This window comes from Erythrolamprus reginae, chromosome 2 (assembly GCF_031021105.1).
Source record: "Erythrolamprus reginae isolate rEryReg1 chromosome 2, rEryReg1.hap1, whole genome shotgun sequence".
NCBI lineage: Eukaryota > Metazoa > Chordata > Lepidosauria > Squamata > Dipsadidae > Erythrolamprus > Erythrolamprus reginae.
In genome coordinates this window covers 25,236,362-25,261,459 of record NC_091951.1, presented here as the reverse complement: position 1 = coordinate 25,261,459, position 25,098 = coordinate 25,236,362, and the positions used below count along the sequence as shown (strand labels likewise).

Below are 25,098 nucleotides of genomic sequence, written 5' to 3'. Positions count from 1 at the left end.
AAAAGGGCAAGGTAATGTTTATGAAATTGTTCTTGTTTATGTTGATGATATTGTTTACATTGGTCCAAATCAACGTATGAGTGAGATTTTTGCAAAAGGTTTAGAAAAACACTTTACACTGAAAAGCTTAGGACACATTCATGATTACTTAGGAGTTCAGATTCAGAAAACTCAGAAGGGGTTTAGCCTCTCACAAGCAAACAAAATTGATCAACTCTTGCAACAATGCAACATGGCTGATGCACGCCCATGTCGATCTCCAATGCAGACAGACTTTTACAAGTTGGCATACCAAAACAATCCTTTGTTTAAGGACCAAACACTTTATCGCTCAGTCATTGGGTCACTGTTATACATTAGCAGTTGGACAAGACCCGGCATTTCACTTAGTGTGAATTTGTTGTCACGACACATAGGCAACGCAACTACATTTCATTGGACATGCATAAAGAGATTGCTCAGATACATAGAAACATAGAAGTCTGACGGCAGAAAAAGACCTCCTGGTCCATCTAGTCTGCCCTTATACTATTTTCTGTATTTTATGTTAGGATGGATATATGTTTATCCCAGGCATGTTTAAATTCAGTTACTGTGGATTTATCTACCACGTCTGCTGGAAGTTTGTTCCAAGGATCAGTAAAATAATATTTTCTCATGTTGCTTTTGATCTTTCCCCCAACTAACTTCAGATTGTGTCCCCTTGTTCTTGTGTTCACTTTCCTATTAAAAAACTTCCCTCCTGGACCTTATTTAACCCTTTAATATATTTAAATGTTTCGATCATGTCCCCCCTTTTCCTTCTGTCCTCCAGACTAAATAGAAACATATACACATATAGCAACACCACCCGCACCCCCAGCTGTCTGTATAGATAGCTTTTTCTCTTCTAACATTTTACGGCAGTTAGTACCAACGGTTGAGTCTCGGTTTTATGTATAACCATTTCAATTGTAATATGTTTTCCTTATGTCCAATTTCAATTAAGATTTACGTTACATTTTTGTATTTATTAAACATAAATCTTTTATTTACAGCTTTCTTACCATTTCCTCTTTTCCACCCATTTATTAAAAAAATTCCCAAATCTTATAGTATTTTGTTTCGTCTTTCATACCTGAAAAGACCGGGTGGCTGTGGGTTTTGCCTCCCAAGGAGAATCCCATCTGTCCGTCCATTACCCTGTGGGGGGATTAGAATAGAATAGAATTTTTATTGGCCAAGTGTGATTGGACACACAAGGAATTTGTCTTGTGCTCTCAACGTACATAAAAGTAAAATATACTCTCAACGTACATAAAAGTAAAATATACATTTGTCAAGAATCATGTGGTACAACACTTAATGATTGTCATAGGGGTCAAATAAGCAATGAAGAAACAATCAATATTAATACAAATCTTAGGATACAAGCAACAAGTTACAGTCATACAGTCCTAAGTGGAAGGAAAAAGATGCTGAGAATGATGAGAAAAACTACTAGAAACAGAAGTGTAGAGTTAGTAAAAAGTCTGATAGTGTTGAGGGAATTATTTGTTTAGCAGAGTGATGGCGTTCAGGAAAAAATTCTTCTTGTGTCTAGTTGTCTCGGTATGCAGTGCTCTGTAGCGATTATTGACCCCTTCGGAGAGGGTCCGCAACTTGGGCGTCCTATTCAATCCTCGGCTGTGGCGAGGAGGGCGTTCGCCCAGGTTCACCTGGTGCACCAGTTGCAGCCCTATTTGGACAGGGAGTCCCTGCTCACAGTCACTCACACCCTTATCACCTCGAGGTTCGACTACTGCAATGTTCTCTACATGGGGCTACCTCTGAAGAGTGTTCAGAAACTTCAGATCATGCAAAATGCGGCCGCGCGAGCAATCATGGGTCTTCCCAGATATGCCCATGTTTCGTCAACACTCCGCATCCTGCACCAGTTGCCAATTAGTTTTGGGACACAATTCAAAGTGTTGGTGATGACCTATAAAGCCCTACATGGCATCGGAGCTGAATACCTTATGGGACCAACTTCCGCCACATGAATCCCAGCGACCCATTAGGTCCCACAGAGTTGGCCTTGTCTGGATTCCGTCGACTAAACAATGTTGTCTGGTGGGGCACGAAGCACACGATGGACATGAAGTTGTTTCTGGAACCAGAACACAAAAAGTATCCTGAATTGATTTGCTATGCAGATTCTGATTGGGCGAGTGACATTGAAACTCGTCAAAGTACTTCTGGTTTTATAATGTTTTTGAATGGTTGTCCAATTTATTGGAAAGTTAGAAAGCAGAAATTTATTTCTTGTTCCTCCACTGAGTCCGAATATGCTTGTGTTTCTGACTGTTGTAATGATTTAATCAATGTTTCTGCTCTCATTAATAGTATCTGGGCTGATCCAATGAAGCCAATTGTTATTATGGAGGACAATACTTCAGTAAAATTCATTGCTTAAGCTGAATATGTGGGAGCCCGTTCACGGCACATCGACTTAAGATATAAGAATGCAAGAAAATATGTGCAACAAGGATTTGTGAAACTACAATATGTGCCTACAAATGAACAGATCGCTGATGTGCTGAATAAACCACTGCCAGCTGATCAACAGGAATACCTCTCCGAGAAAATGTGCCTTATGTGAAGCAATGTCCCTGATGACTACCAAAGAAGGGGTGTCACGCTGAGAATTGCCAGCCACAGAGACATTCAGTAGTTAAAGGGTTAATGTGTGCCTCCCCCCTTAATCACACCCATATTTACATCACATCCCACATAGTCACATCCGCCTGCTTACGTAGCAAGCTCTCCATTCTGTACTCTTCTTCCCTGCAGCCATGCTTTAGGCTGTTTTATAAAATGTCGGCTGGCACAATTTACTTTTCCTTTCTAAATACAGTTTTGTTTGTTTTTTATTCCTGCCTGCCGAGTCTAATTAAAAATCCGTCCCTCCAACAGTCTCTTGGCTGGTCTCTTTACAGAAAAAACACCTTGCACAGTACAGAAACTCTTCTCGCTGTGAGAAGTTGTTAATTGCTTGCCCTCGCAAGAAGAATTTCCGTATTTTGCAAGCTTTTTTCCCTTAAAGCAGTGTTTTTCAACCAGTGTGCCGTGGCACACTAGTGTGCCGTGAGATATGGTCAGGTGTGCCGCGAAGCTCAGAGAGAAAGAAAGCAAGAGAGAGAGAAAGCAAGAGAGAAAGAAAGAGAGAGAGAAAGCAAGAGAGAAAGAAAGCAAGGGAGAGAGAGAAAGAAAGCAAGGGAGAGAGAAAACAAGAGAAAGCAAGAGAGAGAGCAAGAGAGAGAGAGCAAGAGAGAGAAAGAGCAAGAGAGAGAGAGAAAGAGAGGGAGGGAAGGAGAGAGAGAGAAAGACATAGAGGGAGGTAGGGAGGGAGAGAGAAAGAGAGCAAAAAAGAGAGGAAGGAAGGAAGAGAAAGAAAGAGGGATGGAGAGAGAGAGAGAAAGAGGAAGGAAGGGAGAGAAAGAGGGAGGGAGGGAGAAAGAAATAGAGTGAAGGGGAGGAAGAGAGAGAGAGAGAATTTTTTTGTCCAAACTTTTTTAGCGCCCCCCCCTCCCCCGCTCAATGTGCCCCAGGGTGTCGTAAATCTAAAAAATGTGCCGCAGCTCAAAAAAGGTTGAAAATCACTGCCTTAAAGAGACCAGCTGGCAGACACACAGATTTGCCAAACTCCAGAACCGGTAAGATGCCCATCTCGCGATAGTCTGTCCATGGCCACTCGGAGCAAACCCACTGACTTAAATGTCCCTTATTTCATAGTAAAAATCACACTCTTCATTGATAAAATCACACACAGAGAAAACCAGATTTGAATGGCAAGGAAAAGGGAGTTATTTCTGTTTCTGGAGTGAAGCACCAACAAAGTCTGGGAAAGGCGCTAAACTTGGCCTAATGGGCATTCCTTAGACAATAAAGTCCATTTATTATTCAAGAGTGTAAATCTTCTTTTTAGAAAATCCAGTCAGCTCAATGATGCATCTACTAAAAGAATTAGAGAATTATGGAAAAGTTGCCGGATTAAAAATAAATAGGAATAAAACTAAGATATTAACCAAGAATTGTAATCAAGATATTAATAAACTACTAATAAAAGAAACAGGTTTCCAAATAGAAAAAAAAATTAAATATTTAGGAATTTGGTTTACGGCAAGGTACTCTTCACTAAAAGAACTAAATTATATGAAATTACTAAATAAAACAAAAGAAGACTTAGAAAAATGGACAAACTTAAATTTATCCTTAATGGGAAGGATTAATACCATAAAGTCTAATATACTTCCAAGGTGGCTCTATCTCTTCCAAACAGCACCAATACAATTAAATAAATCGTTCTTTACTAAAATAAATAAAATAATTTCTAAATTTATCTGGTGCAATAAAAAACCAAGAATAAACATGAAAGCCTTACAAGATCTAAGAACAAGAGGAGGATTTGGTTTGCCCAACTTAGAAATATACCACCAAGCCACTAAATTACTATGCATTAAAGAATGGGTCAACCTTGAAAATCCTAGAATTTTGACAATAGAAGGTCACGATATAAATGAAGGTTGGCACGCACATTTATGGGAACAAGAACATTCAAAACATTCACATTTTAAACAACATCAAATTCAGAACACATTGTTGAAATACTGGCGAAAAGTTAGGAAAAAACATTATAACGAAATACCCAGATGGCTATCTACATTAGAAGCCCAAATCCATCCAAATATAATTAGCCAAGAACAAATAATAACCTATGAAGCCCTCCTAAATACCAAAGAAAGTTTAAAAACTAGAGAAAGACTTAAAGAGGAAGGCATAGTAATAGGTTGGCTGCCATATTACCAAATTCAAAGTAGATACAAAAAGGACCTGGTAAAATTCGGAATATGTAAAAAACAAAATGAAATTGACAAAATATTGACAGGATCTGACAAAAAATTCATAACTAAAATGTATAATTATCTACTAAATTACGAAAATATTGAAGAAATAGTTAAGCCTAATATGATAGCTTGGATGACCAACTTTGGCTATGAGATTCATCTAGAAGACTGGGAAAAACTATGGTCAGTAAACTGTAAGATGACACTATCAACAGCATACAAAGAAAATCTTTATAAAATGTTATTTCGATGGCACTATGCACCAGCGCGCCTAGCCAAAATAAACGTAAATGTAAGTAACAAATGTTGGAAGTGCAAAAAAGAGGTAGGAACATACTACCACATTTGGGGGCAATGTAAGGAAGCAAAAAATTTTGGACCCAAATTCAGACATGGATGGAAGAAATATTGGATTATAAACTTGAAATAAAACCGGAAATGTATTTATTAGGCATAATCAGAGGCAAACATAGTAAAGAAAACTACTACCTAATAAATCACTTACTCACAGCTGCAAGATTAGCATATGCACAAGTATGGAAACAAGAAAAGACTCCAAACGAAGAAATGGTGTTTTAAAAAATATTAGACTGCGCCAAATTTAGCAAATTAACATATGAGATACAAAACCCAACAAAATAAGGACTATTACAGAGTGTGGGAAAAAATATACAACTGGGTGGAAGTTAAGAAAAAGGTATAGCAAATAGAATTGTAAAAGATAAATCTTGTAAATATATAAATCGTAAATGTTCAATGTCGTTTTGTATGATGTTTAAATGTTTGTATGTTAAATAAAATAAAATTTTAATTTTTTTTAAAAAAGAGTATAAATCAGCTCACCGAAATCTTGGAGAGATATAATCCAGGAGAAAATGCCTTTTAATGAGTTAGGAATCATGGTTTTGAAGGCTTTCTCATGCAGCCGCCCACTCTAAAACCTCTTCCATTGAACAGCGTTGAAACACCACACCCAATTACCCAAAATCCTTTCCTTTTATACTGCCTGGAAGTGACATCACCACCCCAAAGAGGTAAGGCTCTAAGCTAATACCTTTTACTATGCCATTCCTCTTGCCTTCTCAGCAATCTCCTATACCTGGGGCTCGGATACCTGGGGAAACGACGCATTTGAAAAGCGGCGTGTTTGAAAAGCAGCGCATTTTTCAAATGCGCCACTTCCCTGGGCAGCCGGCTTTACCTCCTCCTCGCCCACTGCCGCGCTGGGGTTGCCCCCTGGAGCCGGGGCCGATGGGCCCGGTCTCGGCCCCGGTGTGGCTGAAGCACAAGCTTCGCCTCCTCTTCCGCTGCCACGCTGGGGGCTGCCCGCCGCTGGCAGGTCCCATCCGCCACCCAATCTCAGTACAAGATGGTGGCAGCCCGCATCAAGACGGTGCCAGCCACCATTAAACAGGTAGGAAGAGGGGAGAGAGAGAAAGAGGGGGAGGAGAGAAACGGGGGAGAGAGAAAGGGGGCAAGAGAGGTGAGAAATAGGGGGGAGAAAGAGAAAGAAAGCAAGAGAGAGAGAGAAGAGAGGAAGGAAGAGAGAGAGAAATGAGAGCAAAAAGGGAAGAAAAAAAGAGAAATGAGAAAATGATTGAGGCAGAGAATTAGAGGAAAGAGAGAAACAAAAGAGAGAGAAGTGACTCTTGATTTAAAGCATATGGTAAAAAGCACTCAAATAATAATAGAGGAAAAAATACCCAGCCCTCACCTGTTTTTGGAAATGGTTCAAGAGTTCACACACACACACACAAGTGAGGAAGAAACAGGGATGGAAAAAGAGAAGAGGGGAAGAATGAGAGAAAAAGGGAGGAAGAGGGAGAAATGAGAGAGAAAAGGGGGAGAGATAGGAGAGGTACCCATAATTTTTTTCCTTATTTATTTGTTTGTTTGTTTACTTATTTTTCTATGCATCCCAGTCCCAAAGTGACTGCTGCTCAGACGCTATGCTTTTCCGCCCACACCGGGAAAAAATTAAGAGGGAATGTTTCCCACAATCAGGACATTCAAAGGGGTTCTTTACTGTGTAAGTTCTCTGATATTTCAATAGGCTGAAATGCTCACTGTATCATTTTCCACAATCAGGGCATTCAAAGTATATCCCTGCAAGGTCCCTTCCACTTCTCTTATTCTGTGTGAATTCTATGGTGTATCACTAGACTACAATCTTATTAGCTAAGATCTCTATTGCTATTACAAATAATTTTGGAGATAAAGGGCATCCCTGCTTGGTGCCGTTTAACATTTTTATACTCTGCGTTCTTTGTCCATTCACTCTTATATACGCTTCATTTCCTTTATAAATCTCTTTTATAATTTCACAAAATCCCCCCCCCCATATTTAGTTCATTATATAATTTATATAAATAGCTATGGTTAACTTTATCAAACGCTTTATACACATCTAATTTCAAAATTCCCAATTTCCTTTTAGTAGCGGTAGCATGGTGCATCACATTCATTACATTTCTAATTGGTTCACTTATTTTCCTTCCCTTCACGAATCCATATTGATCCTCTTCAATTATTTTTGGTAAAATATTTTCTAATCTATTTGCCAGTATTTTCATAAATATTTTATAATCCTGATTTGCCAAACTGATCGGACGGTAAGACCCAGGCTCTCTTAAATCTCGACCCATCTTCGGAATGGTAACAATTTCTGAAAGCTTCCATGTCTGCGGGATATCACGATTTAACAATATATTATTGAACAATTTCCCCAAATGCGGCAACAACACATTCACATAAGTTTTATAGAATTCCCCTGTAAACCCATCTGGGCCCGGTGCTTTGGCTTGTTTTAACCCTTTAATTACTCTAGCAATTTCATCTTGTGTAATTTCTGCATTCAAAATTTGTTTATCTTCTTCACTTACTATTTTCCCAACCTTGAGGACTCCTATCTTCACTTGCTCCTCTTTATACAAATCTTCATAATATTTCCTCATTATCTCCTCTAACTGGTCATTACCATATCTAACTACTCCACTAGTGTCCCTCAATGCTAAAATACATGATTTTTCTTTCCTCTTCTTCAGATATCTCGCCATTTGCTGCATTGATCTTGTCCCCCAGCTCTGTATTTTTTGTCGCATCATCATTCTCATCTTGTTCCATTTGATCTCGTCATACACCATCAATTGTTTCTTTTTCAATTTCAATAAACTATTCCAATCTCTACTTTTAGTTAATCTTAACTGCTCTTGTATCAAATCTATTTCCCTTATCTTCCTTTCCCTCTCTCTATCCCACCTCTTCCTAATATCTGTTTCCATACATATACATTGTCCCCTCATGAAGGCCTTACATGCATCCCATACAATTGATTGTTTAATACCACCCACATCATTAATTCTAAAATATTCAGATAACTCTGTTTGCAATTTCTCTTTATCTTGTTCCCTAGCAGTTACAACTGTATTATATCTCCAAATTCTTTGATTACGTTCCTGACCTATTTCCAATTCTACCAATAGTGGGGCATGATCTGATATCCATATACTTTTAATGTCTACTTTTTTAACTTGTATATTGCCTCCCCTATTCATTAATATGTAGTCTATGCAGCTAAATGTATGATACCTTGCTGAATAATATGTAGCTCTATTTAAAATATCTGCATGAAGATCCACCATATTAAGTCTGTTTAAATGTAACATCCTGCTATTTGCAGTCCCATTTGTTAATTGCATATTAAAATCTCCTGCCAAAAAAGTTGAGCCCTCCGTAAAGTTGTCTAACTTCCTCTTAGTATTTATTATAAATTGTTTTGTTTTCACATTTGGGGCATAAATTGCTGCTAATGTCAGCTTCTTTTGATTTATTTTCCCTTTAACAAATATCCACCTTCGTTCTCTGTCTTTCTGAATTCCCACCTCTTAAAAATTAACCCTCTGATGAATCAGAATCGCTGTGCCTCGGCTATTTTGTGTTCCTCTAGATTCAAACACCCATTTCCAATTTCTATCATTAATCAATTTATCCCTTCCTCCCCTTCTTTTATGTGTTTCTGTCAAAATCATAATATCCACCTTATATTGCTTAGCCATCCTTAATATCCTAAAACATTTCAAATCCGATCCCAAGCCATTCACATTTAAAACCATTATCTTACACTCAATCATAATATACCAAAATCGCCCTTTTCCCCTCTTGTTTTGCCCTTGGTTTATTTTTTCCCCTTTCTTTACCCCTATTACCCCCCCCAACGTGCCTCCCCCTGTGCTCCCCCCACCAAGTGGGGAGAAGACAAGAAAAAAACTTGCCCATACATGAGGCACATTATCTGGATTGCGTTCCCACTCAACTAATCCTCTTTCAACCCTTTTTAATTATAATAAAGAGAAATCTTCTCCCCCCCTCCTTTCTCCTTTAAATAATTCCTTCTTTAATTTTAAATTCTTAAACCACCTTTTTTTCCCCCTTAGACTTCCCCCACTGAATGACAGATATACAGGAATCCCAAGGCATCTCCAAGAAAAATAATAATAATAACAACAACAATAATAATAGTAATAATTTTTTTTCTTTCTTTCTTTCTTTCTTTCTTTCTTTTTTTCCACAACAAGACAAGGAGACCAAACACCATCACTTTCTGGCTCTCCTCTCACGCATAGCCCGTGTTTTTCGCTGCTCCTTTCTGATGGCCTCCAACCTGCCCGGTTAACTCCTTCAGCTGCTCTTCCCTTCGTCTTTTCTCCTCGTCTGGGGTACTCCGACCATCAAAAGCCTCCTCTCCTTCATGTGCTAGTGCTCCAGTTTCATCAAACTTAATCCCCAGTTTATCCAATAAAGCCTTTCCCTCCTCCAATGAACGTGCTCTGTACATTTTATTTTCCTAGAACACCAAGATGGCCACTGGGTAGCCCCAGCTAAATCTGGTTCCACTTTGATATAACCGGCTTGCAATTGGTTCCAAAACAGCTCTCGCTCTCAGGGTTTCCCAGGAAAGATCCCTCAGAACCCTTATCTCATTTCCGTCTTGTTTAAGGCTCGTAGAAGTCTTCAAAGATTTATAAATCATCTCTGCTTTTTTTTCACTGAGGAAAGCGACAATCACGTCTCTCTGCCTCCCGTCTCTTCTGGGGGCCGCCCAGTGAACTCGCAACAATTCTTCCAAGCTGACATGTACGCCTGTCTGTCCATTCAACCAAGCACAGACAGCTTCTGTTAACTTTGAATCAAAGGCAGAATCCATTCTGAACCCATGTAAACGCAAATTCCTTCTTCTCTGTCGGTCCTCCAAATTAGCAATTCTATCATTCATTTATTTTATTATTCCATCGTGATCCTTCACTTGTTTTTCAACTTTCTGTATCTTTCCAGCAGAGGATTCCTCCTCCTTTTTAATTTGCTTTACTTCTGAAGCCAACTCATCCATTGTACTTTCTACTTTAATGAATCTCTCTTCAAACCCAGAGCAAATGTCCAGCAATTTATCCAGCTTTTTTTCAATGTTCGCTAAGCTGGAAGCGTCTTCTTTTTTCCCTCCCTCCGCCATTTTAAGATTTATTGTACTCACTTATCACCTCCTTGTTACAGCGAAAGCACCTCCGTCTTTGCTTGAAATCGCAAATCTTCAAATTCTCTTTGATGCCCATAGATTCCTGTACCTCCTATTTTTTTCCTAAGAAGGATTTATAGTATTTTTAAGGGAGAGAAAACCCTTTACATTATATATTAATTCGGAGCCAGAGGTGAAATGCCTAGAAACCAATTCGGCACATGCGCAATTTTGCCTCTTCTTACGAACTTTTTTCGAGTTACGAACCGGCGTTCAGGAGGCTGCTGGGAAGCCCCCCGGCTGTTTTAAAAGGTGACAGCCGGGCGGTGGGGCTTCCCAGCAGCCTCCGAACGCCGGTTCGTAACTCGAAAAAAGTTCGTAAGAAGAGGCAAAATTTTTCTGAACCCCGGGTTCGGTTCGGGAGGCTGCTGGGAAGCCCTCCAGCCCGGCTGCGACCTTTTAAAACAGCCACGCGGCTTTCCAGCAGCCTCCGAACGCTGAACACGGAAGTTCGGGTTTGGCGTTCGGCTTCGGGAGGCTCCTGGAAAGCCGCCCGGCTGTTTTAAAAGGTGACCGCCGGGCTGGGAGGCTTCCCAGCAACCTCCCGAACCCCGAACTTTTGCCGAACTTCCGGGTTCGGGGTTCGGGGGGTGCTGGGAAGCCCCCCAGCCTGGCGGTCACCTTTTAAAACAGCCGGGCGGCTTCCCAGGAGCCTCCGAACGCCGAACGCGGAAGTTCGGGTTTGGCGTTCGGCTTCGGGAGGCTCCTGGAAAGCCGCCCGGCTGTTTTAAAAGGTGACCGCCGGGCTGGGAGGCTTCCCAGCAACCTCCCGAACCCCGAACTTTTGCCGAACTTCCGGGTTCGGGGTTCGGGGGGGTTCTGGGAAGCCCCCCAGCCCGGCGGTCACCTTTTAAAACAGCCAGGCGGCTTTCCAGCAGCCTCCCGAAGCCGAACGCCAAACCCGATCTTCCGCGTTCGGAGGCTGCTGGGAAGCCCCGCCGCCCGGCTGTCACCTTTTAAAACACCCTGGGGGCTTCTCGGCGGCCTCCCGAACGCCGAACCCGAAAGTTCGGGTTTGGCGTTTGGCGTTCGGGAGGTCGCTGAGAAGCCCCCAGGCTGTTTTAAAAGGTGACAGCCGGGCGGCAGCGTTTTTTTGCGGTTGCACGGATTAATTGACTTTACATTGTTTCCTATGGGAAACAATGTTTCATCTTACGAACCTCCCCCTGGAACCAATTAGGTTCGTAAGACGAGGTATGACTGTACATCTGCCTTTACAGTGCCATAGTAACTTTGAAGGCTCAGGGAACAAATAGGCAAGTACTACCGATACAACTGAACATTCCAAAAGATCCTTATTGGCTATTTTTGAAAAGCACAATCAAACTTTGTTAATACATGGATGCAGGACCAATAGGAAACACCATGCTTACTGCCAAGACATAGATGTTAAAAAAACAAGTAGAGCTACAGAGCCAACAGAGATGACAGGCTCCACATCACCTCTGATTAAGAAGAACCGCTCCTCCACTTGATCCATCAGTGAGGAGAGCAGACTGGAGGGAGGAAGAGAGGTCAGCAAGGCTGCTTGAGACAAACGTTCCCACACAAGGAAGAGCTGTGGAAGAGTGATTTGACAAAATGCTGGGTAAAAGTTTGTTTCTTGGGAACACCTGTTTATTTTGGTAAGTATCTTCCCAGCTTTGCTGGATCCTATTTTTTGAACTTTGGGCCTGATTATTGGACTATGCTTTTGTTGTTGGAAATCTGGGTTTGTGGGTATCATTACTTCCTCTTTGCCTCATGGTCAACTAAGACCTATTTTTTAGAGTTTGGGAATCCAGACTGGGCTCTGGGGCAGAGCTTCGGTGGCACCATTGGTGCCTCATTTGACAAACTGGTAACTGAGCAAACAGACACTATTTAAACCTTGCCTTGCCAGTGTGACTGATGCAGTTCCAATCTTCAAAAAAAGGGGGGAAATGGGTGCACAAAATTACAGGTCAATTAGCCTGACATCAATGCCTGAGAAGATCCTGAAAAAGATAACCAAGCAATACAAACATCTAGAACCAAGCAAACTTATAACTAGAAGCCAGCATGGGTTCGTTGATAGAAGATCATGCCAAACAAATCTTATTTCCTTCTTTGAAAAAGTTTCTAGGTTAGTAGACCAGCAAAATGCTGTGGAGACAGTATGTTGGCATTTCAAAAAGGCATTTGATAAAGTGGAGAACAATCTATTTCTTGGTAACTGAAGAAAATGTGGTATGGATAAGATCACCATCCGATGGATTTGTAACTGGCTGACAAACCACACTCAACCATTACTCAATGGAACTACAGTGATCCCCCGCTCGTTGCGAGGGTTCCGTTCCAGGAGCCCCCGCAACGAGCGGGTTTTCGCGAAGTAGCGATGCGGAAGTAAAAACACCGTCTGCGCATGTGCAGATGGTGTTTTTACTCCCACAGCGCTAGCGAGGAGCCGAAGATTGGGGGCGGCGCGGCTGTTTGCCGCCGGCATGGAGGGCTTCCTAGCAGCCCCCCAAACCCGGGTTGGGGGTCCGGGGGGCGCTGTCTCTCGGCGCTTTCGAGCCGAGTCCGGGAGCGAACTCGCTCACGGACTCGGCTCGAAAGCGCCGAGAGAGAGCGTGGACAGGCCCGTTCCTTGGCGCTGTCTCTCGCCGCCTTCGAGCCGAGTCCGGGAGCGAACTCGCTCACGGACTCGGCTCGAAAGCGCCGAGAGAGAGCGTGGACAGGCCCGTTCCTTGGCGCTGTCTCTCGCCGCCTTCGAGCCGAGTCCGGGAGCGAACTCGCTCACGGACTCGGCTCGAAAGCGCCGAGAGAGAGCGTGGACAGGCCCGTTCCTTGGCGCTGTCTCTCGCCGCCTTCGAGCCGAGTCCGGGAGCGAACTCGCTCACGGACTCGGCTCGAAAGCGCCGAGAGAGAGCGTGGACAGGCCCGTTCCTTGGCGCTGTCTCTCGCCGCCTTCGAGCCGAGTCCGGGAGCGAACTCGCTCACGGACTCGGCTCGAAAGCGCCGAGAGAGAGCGTGGACAGGCCCGTTCCTTGGCGCTGTCTCTCGCCGCCTTCGAGCCGAGTCCGGGAGCGAACTCGCTCACGGACTCGGCTCGAAAGCGCCGAGAGAGAGCGTGGACAGGCCCGTTCCTTGGCGCTGTCTCTCGGCGCTTTCGAGCCGAGTCCGGGAGCGAACTCGCTCACGGACTCGGCTCGAAAGCGCCGAGAGAGAGCGTGGACAGGCCCGTTCCTTGGCGCTGTCTCTCGCCGCCTTCGAGCCGAGTCCGGGAGCGAACTCGCTCACGGACTCTGCTCGAAAGCGCCGAGAGAGAGCGTGGACAGGCCCGTTCCTTGGCGCTGTCTCTCGGCGCTTTCGAGCCGAGTCCGGGAGCGAACTCGCTCACGGACTCGGCTCGAAAGCGCCGAGAGAGAGCGTGGACAGGCCCGTTCCTTGGCGCTGTCTCTCGCCGCCTTCGAGCCGAGTCCGGGAGCGAACTCGCTCACGGACTCGGCTCGAAAGCGCCGAGAGAGAGCGTGGACATCGCCCGTATCTAGAAGAAGTTGCCACCTGAACGCTCTTGCCCGGCGGGAGGCGAAGCATATGGGTGGGGGGGCTGTCAGGACACCCTCCCACCCCAGCACTTTGCATCCCGCCGGCAAAGAGCAATAAGGCAGCAGCTTCTGCCGGACACGGGCAATGGGCGGGACAGAGAAGCGGGAAGAATCAGGAGGTTCCTTTGGCGGCTGGAGGCTGCCTGGCACCCGCTGCAGCCAAAACAACAAAGCCAGGCAGCCCCCAGCTGCCAAAGGAGCCTCCTGATTCTCCCCGCTTCTCTGTCCCGCCCATTGCCCATGTCCGGCAGAAGCTGCCTCCCGTGCCGATGTTCCCCGCCAAGCCCAGTTCGGCTTCCCTGGCTGCTTGGCCGGAGGGGGGGGGGGGCTCGGCCAAAAGGGGCTGGAGACGCAGCGATTTGCCTCCCGCCCCTCGCCCCTGTGCCACCGGCACGTCATCTTCCCTCCCAGACAAAAAGGCCGGCCTTTGGGGATGAAGGGGTGTGTTCAGCTCTGCGTCTCCAGCTCCTTTCGGCCGAGCCCCCCCCCCGGCCAAGCAGCCAGGGAATCCGAGCCAGGCTTGGCAGGGAACATCGGCACGGGAGGCAGGAGACGATCGGGCGACCGGAGCAGCAGCCAGGGAAGCCGAGCTGCGTATGGCGGTGACGGCGGCCGTCTCCTGCCTCCCGCGCCGATGTTCCCCGCCACGCCCGGCTCGGCTTTCCTGGCTGCTTGGCCGGGAGCTGGATGCTGGTGGTGGCGGAGGAAGGCGAATGCGGCTTGGAAGCTGGGAGGGGGGCAGAATATGGGAGGAGAGAGGCTTGCAATAGAGGGTGGAGGAAGCGGCCATGGGAGGGCGAGCTGCCTCAGGGAGGAGGATCGGGCGGGACCAGGTGGGGGCTGGAATTTCTCCGCCAGGGCGAAGGGCGGGGCGAGCGGGTGCTGGGGAGGGCTTCTCGCCCTCCCGACAGCAAGAGGGGGGAGCGAACGGCGTGGGCAGGCGAAGGGCGGGCGAGCGGCAGCGAGGAGTTTGCGTGGGCGGTGGGGAAACTCCTCGCTGACGCCAGCAAGAGGGGGAAGACCCAGGGAAGCCGCTGCCATCTACGCATGCGTGCCCGGCACGCATGCGTAGATGGTATTTTTGACTTCCGGGTTGAAAAATAGCGAAGTACCCTGTTCGCAATGGTTGGGGACGCAATAAACGGGGGATCACTGTACATCTATATGGAGGGAAGTAAGCAGTGAACTACACCAAGGCTCTATCTTAGTCTCAGTATTCTTCAGTATCTCCATAAACAATTTCAATGAATGAGTAGAAGGGGAACTCATTATTTGTTTGGACATATATGCCGCCCAACTCCCAGAGGACAAACTAAGAAAACACTAAGTTGGTAGGAATAGCCAACATCCCAATAGACAAACTCAAGATATAGAAGAATCTTGATAGATTTGAACACTGGGCCCTATCTAATAAAATGAAATTCAGTGGAGGGGGAAAAAAAGAGGTTGTACACTTAGTCACGAAAAACCAAATGGCAAGATATAGAATAGGTAGAACCTGTCTCAATAGTAGTATAGTGGTCCCTCGATTTGCGCGTTCTCGATTAGCGCGAAACGCTGCAACGCGGTTTTTCAAAAAATATTATTTAAAAAAATAAAATATTAAAAAATAAATTTTTTTTTATTCTGTTCCCTGAATGGAGACCGCCGGCCGCTCAATCGGGCCGGCAGGGAACAGAATGGAGCCTTCCGCGGCGGGGCTGGTAAGGGGGGGAGCCGAGGGGGGAGCCGATCCCAGCCCCGTGGCATTCGCTTTCCTCCCGCTCGCAGCCGACTGATCGTGGGCTCCTTCGCAACCTCGGAGAGCTTCCTGGTTTTCGTGAGCTTTCATGCCCTGGAAGCTCTCCGAGGTTGCGAAGGAGCCCACGATCAGTCTCGGCTGCGGGTGGGAGGAAGGCGAATCCCCCGTGGGCTCCGTTACATCTTCCGCTGCCAGCCAGGCCATGCTGGCGGCAGCGGAACAATCGCTGGCTGTCAACTTTTCTTTTTAAAACTGGGCAGGAGCTGACTTGCCTCCCCAGTGCTAAAAAGAAAAGTTGACAGCCAGCGCTGCGACTGACGGAATGCTGGCGGGAAGACCAAGGGAAGGTTCCTTCAGCCGCCCAACACCTGATCCGCTCCGCAGCGCGGCAACAGGGAAACCCCATCTTCGGCTCCTCGCTGCTTCCGCGCTGCGGAGCAGATCAGCTGTTGGGCGGCTGAAGGAACTTTCCCTTGGTCTTCCCCGCCGCCCACACGCAAACTCCACCATCTGCGCATGTGCGGCCATGAAAAAAATGGCGCACATGCGCAGATGGTGTTTTTACTTCCGCATCCAGTATAACGCGGAAATCGGTTAGCGCAGGAGGTCTTGGAACGTAACCCCCGCACTAACCGAGAGATCACTGTACAGTGAACCCTCGAGTTTCGCGTCCTCGAGCATCACGAAAGGGCTATTTCGCGAGTTTTCAACCCGGAAGTAAACTCCACCATCTACGCATGTGTGCCTTTTTTCTATGGCCAGGCATGCGTAGATGGTGGAGTTCCCCAGCTGGGAAGCTGGGCGGCTTCCCTGGGTCTTCCCCCTCTTGCCCCGGTAAGACCCCAGCGGCGGCGCGAGCAACGGCGTGGGCGGGCGGCACGCGCGGGGACACCCCAGCTCCGCTCCCCAGCTGGGGAGCGGAGCTGGGGTTTCCCCAAGCGCGCGCGCGCGTTGCTGGGGCCGCTCCCCAGCTGGGGAGCGGAGCTGGGGTTTCCCCAAGCGCGCGCGCGTTGCTGGGGCCGCTCCCCAGCTGGGGAGCGGAGCTGGGGTTTCCCCAAGCGTGCGCGCGCGTTGCTGGGGCCGCTCCCCAGCTGGGGAGCGGAGCTGGGGTTTCCCCAAGCGCGCGCGCGTTGCTGGGGCCGCTCCCCAGCTGGGGAGCGGAGCTGGGGTTTCCCCAAGCGCGCGCGCGTTGCTGGGGCCGCTCCCCAGCTGGGGAGCGGAGCTGGGGAAGCGGCCCCAGCAACAGCGTGGGCGGGCGGGCGGCACGTGCGCGGGGAAACCCCAGGCGCGAGCAACGGGGTGGGCAGGCGAAGGGCGGGCTGCGGTGGAAGTAAAAACACCATCTGCGCATGCGCAGATGGTGTTTTTACTTCCGCACCGCTACTTCGCGAAAAATCGATCATCGCTTGGGGTCCTGGAACGGAACCCTCGCGATGATCGAGGGACCACTGTAATTGTGAGATGGATGCCATAGTGAACAATCAACTTAAAAAAGTCAACAGTGTGATGCAGTGGCCATGTGCTAATGCAATCCTAGGCTGCCTTAAGACAGGGCTAGAATGAAGATCATGTAAAGTTTTAGTTTAATGCTTTAGTAAGATCCCACTTGGATTACTGCAACTGGTTTTGACTGCCATATTTTTAACAAAGTGTAGAGACACTATAAAGAGTTCAGAGAAGAGCAACAGGGGGCTGGAGGCTAAAACATATAAAGAAGGGTTGCAGGAATCTAGTATGTCTAGTCTAGTGAAAGGAATAACTAGGGGTGACATCATAGCAATATTCCAATTGTTGAGGAATAAAAAAAAAAGGTAGTCAATTTATTTTGCAAAGAACCAGAAGGCAAGACGAGAAGCAATGGATGGAAACTAATGCAGGAGAGAAGCAGCCTACAACTAATGAGAAGTTCCCTGACACTGAGAACAATTGACAAATTGTCTGAAATGGTATTGGGTCTCCTGCTTGAGCAGCGTGTCAAAATAGAAGACCCACAAGGCCCTTTTCAACTCTGTCACAAACCCCCAGTGATGGAGCGCCCACAACCTGTGGAGGGAAGCCATTACCAAAGACTTTTTCAATCTTCCCACTCGCAGAAAATTGCAGCCACCAGTTTCACAGCGTGCAGCATTTGTGGGCTTAAATTTGGGCAGGAGGGGAACCTGCAGCAGCAGCAGCTGACACGCTTCAGCCCACTTGCTTCTCTGCTTCCAGGCCATGGAGGAAAAACAAACAGCCCGACTTGCTCCCGGACTCTCCTCCCACCTGCCCTCAACTCACCTTCCAGCTGCTGCTTCGACCCTTGGAAGAGCACAAAAGCCGCTCTACAGGACACCTTCCTCGAATGAGTCATCCGGAAGAGAAAGTTCCTCTGAGTTTCTTATATCCTCCGATCTCTTCTAGCAATTCAGTACTCGGTGGTTTTAACTCCTCTATTAGGCATATTTCAGGCACAGATGCTGCCTGTCTGATTGCCATCTCTTGATAGCGGCAGAAAAACACTCTTGTCCCGTCTCTTCCTAAGGGGTTTCCAATGTTTTCACTGTATAAATGCTACCAAATTGTTTCTCACTTCTAGCAACTGACCTTTGCAAGTGAGTCTACGGAAATAGTGAAATGTAATTCTACTTAGCTTACGAAGATTAGATATTTGCTGAGCCCTAAAAGTTTATGAAGATTTGAAGAATGACATAATCATCTTTATTAAACGTGACTCTCAGTGGAAATCAAAACCTCTCTACATCCCAAAACTTCAAGACTGATTTCCCATATAATTAACTCAGTTCTACCCAATACTGTATATAGTATACATATGCTATCTTTTAATAAACAAACAGTATGTTAAACAATGCAAAGATTTATAATACAATGAAAATATGGAGGACCTAATTACATAATTATTTAATGATGAGGTGATGAACTGCAACCAGCAGGGGATACAAAAAAAATAAAAGGGTTTGGTTCAAAGTTCTGCTCAGATTAAAGAAATTGGAGTTTGAGAAGGGTTGATTAAGCTTGGAGTATTGTTTTGTTTGCTCTTTTTTAACTTTAATTATTTTTCTATTTAAATACTGTATATGAATTTAGGAATTGCTGATCAGTTTTAATAAAGTTAAATTGTTTATAATAAGATATGTAGTAGGTGATACTGATTTGGATTAATGCATAAAATGGAATTGAATTAAGAATTGTTGGGGAGATTAATGATGTTAATGATTTTTAATTGATTGAAAATAGATAATATTTAGAATTTTTCCTTTTTCTCTCTCAAATTGACTGAAATTTAAGATTAATAATTAAATAAGAAATGTAGATAAGTATTAATTGGCTAAATGTTAGAGGGGTTGAAATAATTTTTAAATTTGGGATTAGGTAAATGTGCTATTTATGCTTGAAGTAATGTCCACAGATTGGACATTTCAAAGATTTTTCTATGGTGTGAGTCCTCTGGTGTATCACCAGGTGGGAATTTCGACTGAAACATTTCCCAGAGTCAGGACATTCAAAGAGATTCTCTCCTGTGTGAGCCCTCTGGTGTTTCAGCAGGCTGGAATTATAACTAAAATCTTTTCCACCAAAATGACATTCAGATGGTTTCTTTCCTGTGTTAATCCTCTGGTGTGCCACGAGGTTGCAAATCCGACTGAAACCTTTCCCACATATAGGACATTTATTTATTTTTCTTATTTTTTTCACCAACCTTACATTTATACATATACTGTACTATATCATCATTTGACAAACTTATACATTTTTCCAAGATATAATAAACAAATACACTAAATTTGCACCGTTAGTTTTATCTCCCATCTGTCTTTCTTCTATATTTCATGTTACTCCCCTCCTTCTATCTCCCACTCTTCCCTCTACCTTTTCTCCCTCTTACCTTCTTCCCTACCTCTCTCCCTTCCCTACCTACTTCCTCTTCCTCCGCGTCCTTTCCTGAGTTCTTCTAATCTTAATCTATTATGTGGTTCACAGTCGAGATTTCCATAGCCCTAATTTCCTTCCCTCAATTTATATCTTTTTTTATTCTGCCCTTTCCAAATGCCCTAACTTTTTAATATCTTTCCCCTTTTTATATTGCCTTTCCAACATTATTTTCTTTTTATTGTCATGTTTTCCACATTTTAACAATTTCTGATCTTATCACTACATTTCCATTCATTGCTTAATAACATTCTAAAATGTCCACATTGAAAAGCCCATTTATAAATTGTATAGTCATAATTTGTCTTTTATGTTAAGGGGCTGGAAGCTGTCAGTTCCTCCACCTGCATACTGGACCTGTGTCCCTCCTGGTTGGTTTCAACTAGGTTGTTGAGAAGGTGGTGGCACTCCAGCTCTGATGGTCCTTGGACAAAGCTGATTATCTGGACTACTTTCAGTCTGGTTTCAGGATAAGTCAAAGCACGGAAACCGCTTTGGTCGCGCTGATGGATGATCTCTGGCAGGCCCAGGATAGGGGATATTCCTGTATCCTGATGCTCCTTGACCTCTCAGCAGTCTTCGATACCATTGACCATGGTATCCTTCTGTGATAGCTGCAGGGATTGGGAGAGGAAGGCATCATTTTATGGTGGTTCTCCTCCTATCTCTCCAATTGTTTGCAGTCGTTGTTAGTGGGGGGGGGGCAGAGATCCACCCTTGGGCCTCTCCTTTGTGGGATGCCACAGAGATCTGTCCTCTCTCCTCTACTATTTAACATCTACATGACACCGCTGGGTGAGATCATCCGTTGGCATGGGGTGAGGTATCATCTTTTTTTTTAAAATATATAATTTTTATTGATTTTTATAAAATGATTACATAAAACAAACATATAACAGTGCACAGTGCGTGTGCCCATCACCTAACAAACAAAACACCCCCCCTTCACCACCACCACCCATTACAAGGGGTTCAAAATTTTTCTGGTTTGTTTATCTGTATTTCCTTGGCTCTATCTTGCATTAGATATTACTAAAAGAATGATTGCAGTTTATTTTTCACATTTACATCACAGATTCTACTCAACATATAACCTTTCACCTTATTCCATCGTACCATCAGCTTCTCCAATTTGTTTTCATCAAAGTTGTTTAATCTTATTTCCATAATTTCAAAATGTATGTATATCTTACCAAAGGTAATTGGAGAAGACCAATATGGATTTGTTAAAGGAAGAAAGATTTATGAACCAATTAGAAACGTGGTTAATGTTATACACCATGCTACCAATACCAAAAGAAAACTAAGTACAGTGGTACCTCAAGATACGAATCCCTCGTCTTACGAACAACTCGTGATACGAACCCAGGGTTCAGAAAAATTTTGCCTCTTCTTATGAACTTTTTTCGAGTTACGAACCGGCGTTCGGAGACTGCTGGGAAGCCGCGCGGCTGTTTTAAAAGGTGACAGCCGGGTGGCGGGGCTTCCCAGAAGCCTCCCGAACGTCGGTTCGTAACTCGAACAAAGTTCGTAAGAAGAGGCAAAATTTTTCTGAACCCCGGGTTCGGTTCGGGAGGTTGCTGGGAAGCCCCCCAGCCCGGCTGTCACCTTTTAAAACAGCCATGTTGCTTCCCAGCTGTCTCCCGAAGCCGAACGCGAAAGTTCGGCTTTGGCGTTCGGCTTCAGGAGACAGCTGGGAAGCGGCGCAGCTGTTTAAAAGGTCGCAGCCGGCCTGGGGGGCTTCCCAGCACCCCCCCAAACCCTGAACTTTTGCCGAACTTCCGGGTTCGGGGTTCGGGGGGGTGCTGGGAAGCCCCCCAGCCTGGCTGTCACCTTTTTAAAAAGCCGGGCGGCTTTCCAGGAGCCTCCCGCAGCCGAATGCCAAACCCGAACTTCCGCGTTCGGCTTCGGGAGGCTCCTAGAAAGCCGCGCGGCTATTTTAAAAGGTGACCGCCAGACTGGGGGGCTTCCCAGCACCCCCCCAACCCCGAACCCGGAAGTTCGGGGTTCGGGAGGTTGCTGGGAAGCCCCCCAGCCCGGCTGTGAAATGCCACTCGTAGCAGCTGCTACGAGCGGAATTTCACTTTCCCTCCCAGGCAAAAAGATGCCGGCATTCTGGGATGATGGGGCCGGACTTCCCAGGCGGAAGGCGTGCCCCTCTCCCCGGCATCTTTTTGCCTGGGAGGGAAGGTGAAATGCCGGTGGCTCTAGCAGCTGCTACGAGCGGCATTTCACTTTCCCTCCCAGGCAAAAAGATGCCGGGGAGAGGGGCACGCCTTCCGCCTGGGAAGTCCGGCCCCATCATCCCAGAATGCCGGCCTTTTTGCAAGGGAGGGAAAGTGAAATGCCGCTCGTAGCAGCTGCTAGAGCCGCCGGCATTTCACCTTCCCTCCCAGGCAAAAAGAAGCCGCGCTGCTGCTCCAGTCGCCCGGTCCTCTCCTGCCTCCCGCGCCGATGTTCCCCACTGCGTCGGGGGCCGCCAGCCCCGAATCGGCCGCACCCTCGCTGCTACCGCTGCCGCCGCACCCACTGCCCGCCCCATCCTCGCTGGAGGTCTAGCCGGAGCTGGAGACAGGTCCGCTTGGCCGCGCCTCCTCGCCCGCCGCCCAGGATGCTGACCTGCTACCTCGCGGCGCGCCCGCCACCGGCCCGATCCTGCGCCTCCTGCTTCCCCCCCCCAGCCAAAAATACAAAGGCGGTCTGCCGCTCCCGCGGAGCAATGGGAAGCTGAAGCCGCCGGCGGTTTCAGCCTCCCTTTGCTCCACGCTGCTCCACCCTGCCTGTCTTTGTGTTTTTGGCTGGGGAGGGGAGCAGGAGGACCTTCCTGACTCCCTCCCCCCAGCACTTCACCCAGGACAACAGGCAGGGCGAAGCAGCTTGGGGCAAAGGGAGGCGCAAGCCTCCTTTGGTGGTGGCGGCCGGCTTCCCGGTTTCTGAGTTTTGGGCTTTCACGCATTAATTGCTTTTCCATTGATTCCTATGGGCAACAATGTTTCATCTTACGAACTTTTCACCTTATGAACCTCCTCCCGGCACCAATTAAGTTCGTATCTTGAGGTACCACTGTATTTTAAAGTTAGATGTGTACAAAGCCTTTGATAAAGTTAACCATGATTACCTGTTTCAATTATGTAAAGATTTAAATATGGGGGATTCATTTTGTAGAATTATAGAAACAATTTATAAGGATAATAATGTTATTCGCATTGGGTGAGGTATCATCATTACACTGATGATACCCAGTTATATATCTCTACCCCATTGGACCAGGAGGCCAATTCAGTGAAGCGGTTGATGTGATGTGCCGGTACCTGGAAGCTATTAGGGTCTGGCTGGAAGCTAGCAGGCTCAAGCTCAACCTAGACAAGACCGAGTGGCTTTGGGCATTTCCTCCAAAGAACTGTTCTATCTGTCCATCCACATTGCTCTGGGGGGCCAGAGGTTCTGATCCTTCTCAGACAGGGTTCATAACTTGGTGTCCTCCTGGATTCACAGCTAAACCTTGAACAACATCTTTCGGCTATAATCAGGGGTACCTTTGCCCAGGTTCGCCTGGTGTACCAGTTACAGCCCTATTTGGACCAGGAGGCCTTCCGTAAAGTCACTAAGGCCCTCCTTACCTCCCGTCTTGATTATTGCAATATGCTCTACATGGGGCTACCCTTGAAGAGTGTTTGGAGACTGCAGATAGTCCAAAATGCAGCCGCGTGGACTGTTATGGGTGTATCTTCGTACGTCCATATAACACCGACACTGTACTTGCTGCACTAGGTACCAGTTAGTCTCAGGTCACAGTTCAAGGTGTTGGTTATCACTATAGAACCCTACGTGGCTTAGGGCCTGACTATTTGCAGTACCATCTCCCGTCATATTCCTCCCAGAGGCCTATTGGATGACACAGAATCAGGCTCCTCCAGGTCCCGTCGACTAAACTATGTAAGTTGGTGGGACCACGGGGGAGGGCCTTTTCTGTTGCCTCACCAACTCTATGGAACCAACTCCCCCCAATGTTCGCATTATACCCACTCTACTAGTTTTTCGAAAAGCTGCTAAAACCTGGCTTTGTCGACAGGCCTGGGGGTTGTGAACTTTAACACCGGACGTGCCCGAATCATGTTTGTTGGTATGGGTGTTTGTTAGATTGGGGTTTGGGGGGGGTTATAATTGGGTTTGTTAGGGTCATAGGGTTTTATTTATTGTTATTTTTTGAATTCTTTTTTATAGAAACATAGAAGACTGACGGCATAAAAAGAGCTCATGGTCCATCTAGTCTGCCCTTATACTATTTCCTGTATTTTTATCTTAGGATGGATATGTTTATCCCAGGAATGTTTAAATTCAGTTACTGTGGATTTACCAACCATGTCTGCTGGAAGTTATTTATTATTGTACAATTGCATTGTTTCCCATCCCTCTTTAATTTGTTATCTGCATGGCTTACTAAGGGTCCTTGCTTGGTATTAGGTCCTGGAGATCATGTAGTTTGGCTTGAAATTCTGGATAAAAGGATAAATTCGGATAATGAAACTGAGTTGGGACAACTGATGGGATAGTGGGACAAGGTAAGACGATATATGAAGAGCAGAATCCGAGACCAAGCTACAAGAAATAAATTGGAATCACTCTATAATATGTAAATAGATATATTGCTCTTGGGTCAAGTGGACTATACAAGAAACACCCCGGGTGTCTGGGTGGTGGGCACATTTCACTATGCACTGTTTTATGTTGTGTGTAATATAAATTTGTTAAAAATTAATTAACTTTAAAAAAAAAATAGAGATAATGTAGTTTGGTCAGCCTCACCACTTGATTTTAGTTTAAAGCCCTCTTGACAAGTTGGGCCAATCTTTTTCCAAAGACATTCTTTCCAGTCTTAGTAAGGTGTAACCCATCCCTTGCCAAAAGTCCATCTTTGAGGTAGTGCAGTCCGTGGTCCAGGAATCCCAAGATTTTTGGCAACACCAGTGGTTCATTTGTAGAATTTTTTGTTCTCTTGCCGGATGTTGTCCTATCATTGGTAATATAGACAAAAAAACTACTTGTGCACCTATGTCTTTGACTTTCTTGCCCAGCTGGTCATAGTCCCTCATTGTTTTCATGACACTTTTTTGTATCATTCGTTCCTACATGGAGTAATAGTAGGGGGCAATAGTCTGTGGGTTTTATTATTTCAGTTACTTTCTCCTAAGGTTTTGGCTCCGGGAGGCAGCATACCTGTCTGGATTGGTTGTCTGGTCTACAGATGGTGGGATCGGTTACTTTAAGGATTAAATTTCCTATTATGCCACCCTTCTTGAAGAGACTCAAGGTGGCGTACAACATAGTGAATACAACAATATATATGAGAAATCGATTTTTTTAATTAACTAATCTAATTATTTAAAAAACATATACAAAATTAATAAAAATCTAAAACCCCTTATG

At 45.7% G+C, this 25,098-nt stretch overlaps 1 protein-coding gene across 2 annotated transcripts in view; it reads right to left on the bottom strand.

The window, feature by feature from the left end:
* The window catches only part of LOC139159999 (zinc finger protein 850-like), a 28,884-nt gene extending 10,787 nt beyond the window's left edge, over positions 1 to 18,097 (bottom strand). The window contains exons 1-3 of one of the 2 annotated variants that reach the window (XM_070737487.1): positions 18,022 to 18,097; positions 1,995 to 2,128; positions 1,118 to 1,182 (exon numbers count right to left, since the gene is read on the bottom strand). The gene's annotated coding sequence lies outside the window, so the exon portion shown is untranslated. The remainder of the gene's footprint in view (positions 1 to 1,117; positions 1,183 to 1,994; positions 2,129 to 18,021) is intronic. The other variant, XM_070737486.1, reaches the window with a different exon arrangement.
* Positions 18,098 to 25,098: the final 7,001 nt, after the last annotated feature.